At 41.3% G+C, this 4,523-nt stretch overlaps 1 pseudogene; it reads left to right on the forward strand.

The window, feature by feature from the left end:
• Positions 1–3,957: 3,957 nt before the first annotated feature.
• LOC132251987 (U2 spliceosomal RNA) lies at positions 3,958–4,136 on the forward strand (annotated as a pseudogene).
• The last annotated feature ends 387 nt before the right edge of the window (positions 4,137–4,523 follow it).

Consider the following 4,523-nt stretch of genomic DNA (forward strand, 5'->3'; position numbering starts at 1 on the left):
CAGCTCTCGGTGAGACTTGATCACCTAGCATCCACACGGTTTCAAAAATCCTACCATCATCATCTTCTATATTATTGGTGACCAGCCAGATTAGATAACTATATTGGTAAGAGGTTTGGCTATGGGATGGATAGACAGACCGACACAAAGACCATGTAGATAAATTGGCATGAAACCAGCCATACTAAGTTGACAGATACAATTTGTTTCTACCCAAATGTAACCTAGTTTTAGAGTCCAGGTAGCTTTCCCCCCACAAGTGCCATGTCAATTAAAGCTTGGACATGATTTCAGATGCACACCTTCACATTTGCTTTCTTTCTACTGGACCCACATAGCTCTCGGTCTCAGTTCCCCAGCTTCCTGGGACCAGCTTCAAAAGGAGAGACAGAGAGTCCCCTGGAAAATGCGTGATGTGTAATTACTAAAGTGCTATATGAGAAGTTAGGTGTATGTGGGTTCAAACCTCATCTGGGCCAGGGGGCTTTAAGCCTGTCTATGGCTTCTTAGGTGACCCTCCTAACCACTTAGCTTTCCTGGCTAAGGCATGGGAAAGTCCTTGCCCACTTCTAGCTCTCCAAAGTGTAACACCAGCTGCCTACAAGTTTCTGATTGTCTTATTTATCAGGCTCCGCCACTGTCTCAATGGACATGAACGTGCCCAGCCAATGTATAGCCTGCTGCTGGAGAACCAGAACTGCAACCTGCACACAAGCACATTTCTGGAGCTTACATGGCTAAAAAGACTGCTAGTTCGATGTCCAAAGGGAAACAGAATTACACTCTTCATGTCCTGGCAACCCACCCCCCCCCCCCCCAAGTTGATTCATCCAGAAGTATAGCATATTGATACCACATTGATTCCTCCAGAAGCATAGCACGTACATTCAGATCCTGACAATGCTGAAATCCATGGTGCATCTGGGCTTTGATATCAGTGGGATTACATTTTGGAGTCCATCCTTTGGTGTTGCTATATCTCTGTGGGTAGTGAAAGGCTTCCATTTTCTGTGGTATCTGGTTACTCCATAAACAGTATTATATATAACTTCATATAATTTTTTTCTAGATATTTGCATAGCCCTCCTCACCCTAGTGTTTGCTGCCTTCTGTGTCACAGCACCCTACAAGTTTAGCTTATGCTATTTTACACATGAAGAAACTGAGGCACAAGATTTGAGAGAGATTAAGAGTTGAGTTTAAGAGTCTAGTGAAAAATGACAATGGAAGATAATGACTTCATTTGAGCTACACATATCCAGGCCATGTGGCCTTTTAGACTTTAATACATTTATTGCTTATATCCATCTATCTCCTATGGCTTTTGACCATGTATACACTGGAGCTATTGATTCCAATAGCGCTAGGATTGATTCACAACTTTAAATGAGATTTTTCCAGGCTGCCTAAATATATTTGAGATTTGGATCTAAATGCCTTGGAATCCTAATTTGCATTTCAAAAAATGAATTCGGCTAGATGTTTAAGATATTTCTGCACCTAAAGGTGCTTTTAGAAGCACTTACACCAGTCAAGTTACCTAATTCCCTTTGGTTTATGTGGAGATTTTTGTGAAGCCTAAGATCCTTGAGCACCACATTTCTAATACATTTATTTTGAATCTTACTTTTAATGATCGTTGGACAGCTTTCATTCCCAGGGAGTTCATTGAGAAATGCGTTTGTATGTCTATTTTATATACGGCATATCTAGAATAGCTCTGAGCCTCCTAATATCTCTGAAATTATGACTCGTCCTCATTCACCACTCACATCACCAGTATCTTTCCCATTCTAAAGCAATAGCTGCTTCCATCCAGTTTCTATTCCAGTTGCTTATGTATCATTTCTTACCCTTTGCTGCCATCTGGGGATCCTTCAAGGCAAGAAAAATATGCTTGATATTATCTATATTTTCTGTCTTTTGTCTGTACTATTTGTCTGTGATCAGTTCCCAAAAGCTTCCAGTTGATCTGTCCACATGCCAGACTAGTGGGAGCTCACTACCCACTTGGAGTCGGGAAGGCTTCTTAGTGTTACCGCATCCAAGGGTTTTGCTTTATTCTTATTAATTCATCATCAAACATCGCATGTAGGCCCAAATCTTGGTAACCCCACACTCAAAGGAAAACTAGCTCTGATTTCAGTGGAATACAGTTTTGAAGTCATTGTTTGGGGCTGCAATATTCTCTAAGTATCAAAATGCTTCCCATCACAGGTATCTCTATAAACAGTGATACATTTAACCACACATCATTCACAAGACGTGGGAAATATCTTCACTAGGGAGCTACATAGGCTTCCTCCCCTTCAATAGCTATGAACTCTCTTGTCACAACATTGTGCTATGGTAAAGTGAGGCTACTGTCCCTTTTCATAGATGGAGAAACTGAGGCACAGGCAGATTAAGGGACTCCTGAAAAAGACCAATGGAACTAGAAAGCTTTTAATCAGTTGGTGATCAGGCCTATTGCTGCCACAGAAACCAAATCTACCTATACCATATGCAGATGTGCCTCCACTGATTGCAGTGCAGCTGGGTCTGATTTACATCCACTGGGGACTTGGCCCATTGATCACAACTTGGCATGGCCAATTTAGACCAGCTAGAGATCTGCCTTGCAGCCATGAATGCCAAATGTGGTCATAACTACTTAGGGGGTCTAAGTACATACTTCCTATTTATTTGAATGGGAAAATATCAACCTGTGCATCATGTTCAGATGTAAATATTATTACCATTGAATTAAAAAGAATAGAGTAAGCTCAGTAGGATGACCCATACTACCTTACCCATCGGGGGCAACTTGACACATGAGCTGTTCATTTCCTTCCTTCTCAAACTTTAATCTATACTCCCTGACTTGCTTTTCATACCAGCCCCAGAAGACTTCCTCAGACCTGCATTTCCCAAATTACTTCTTATTCTAACGACTCCCAGTGGGACCCATCAAGAACAATCGATAGCTTTGTTTCTGTCACAGCCCTTAATGCCCAGAGATTTGCCAGATCTCCCTGCAGTGTCCTGACTCCTCGCCTCAGCACAGTATTCCTTGGAGCGGCCATTAAAGCACATGATGTTATAATGATGGATGTGGGCTCCTACAATTCTCTGGAGCAGCAGGTGCTTCACTGCTAATTAGAGAGATTTCTTTTTAGAAGGTGCGCTGCTGAGAGCGTTGTTGTTAATGATTATTGGAACTTTTTTTTTTAACTGAAAATTTTATTAGTTTTATCCAAATGAAAAAGTAAAATTAACATGTTTCAAATTAAATGGATGAGAAAGCTTTCCAAGTAGGGGTCTGTCACTCCAGATCTCTAATTAGATAGATAGAAACAGATGCAACCTTTTGGCCAATATGTTCTTGCCACTTCCCTTGACCAGTGACGAGGGGCTAGGAGTCTTTGCTTGATCTTTAATGTTCTTCTGGGGATGGCTATGGTAGTGGTTACAGTTGCAATGCAAAACCTTGCTAGGTTCATTTCCCATTTGCTTTCTCTCTAAACAATTAGCTATACCATCATGAAAACCTTTCTTTAGAACTAACAAAACAAACCAACGATATTTAAAAAATGAATGCAGTGCTCCTGACATTGAAAATAGCTGCTCTGCAGCCCCTGCCCAATGAAGTTCACTGTGCATAAAGAATGTGTTCATAAGCCTTGGGTGCAGAGACATGAAGAGAGAGAGACAGATAAACAGAGAGAGAGAGAGAGAGAAAAAAATGTTTTTTACATCATTGCAAACTATTAATAACAAAAAGTGATGGCCCTCCCAAAGAGCCAAGAATGAAATACTTGTCGGTAATAAAAACACTTATTTGACCAAACATTGAAACCTGTATAGAAACCACTTAATATAGAGAATACAGAATTCTTCAGTATCTGCTTACTGAACTCGAACTGCACAAGAAGTGGGTTCGTTACTTTTCAGAAGATCTATCTTTCTGACACGCAAACTTTTTCTTTCTAAGATCAAGTGTAGTATCTGTTCTTATCAGTTTAATATCTGATATGTCCTCGATGTGAGGACTTTATATTAAATGGATTTTTGGAATTGGGAGATGGACTCGGAGCTTGCTCCATCCACTCCACGCATCGGCCTGGTATTACAGTGCCTCTTGACACGCAAATTCGTGACTCAAATTCTTTCTTTCTTTCTTTCTTTCTTTCTTTCTTTCTTTCTTTCTTTCTTTCTTTTGCTTCCTGGTCTGGGCACATTTGGATCTAAACACTTAGCTTTATAATAAAATGTGGACTAGTTTGTGTCATGCTGGGCCATGGAAGAGGCACTCTGCAACCCAAGTGGTGCACAGAGGTGCCCATGGCCAAGACCCCATGCAGCAGCTGGCACCGGAAGCCACTGGTTCTCTTGATGATGGTACCCTGCACAGGGTGTGCCAGGATGTGTTGACTTACCCTGGTCTTGTTGGCACTAGGCATCACCTCCAAGTCATGTCAGGCTATTTTTAATACAATCTCTGCTGCAGTAAGGGCAGGCAGCAAAGACAGGGATGTGGCACA

Source organism: Alligator mississippiensis, chromosome 7 (assembly GCF_030867095.1).
Source record: "Alligator mississippiensis isolate rAllMis1 chromosome 7, rAllMis1, whole genome shotgun sequence".
NCBI classification, from domain to species: domain Eukaryota; kingdom Metazoa; phylum Chordata; order Crocodylia; family Alligatoridae; genus Alligator; species Alligator mississippiensis.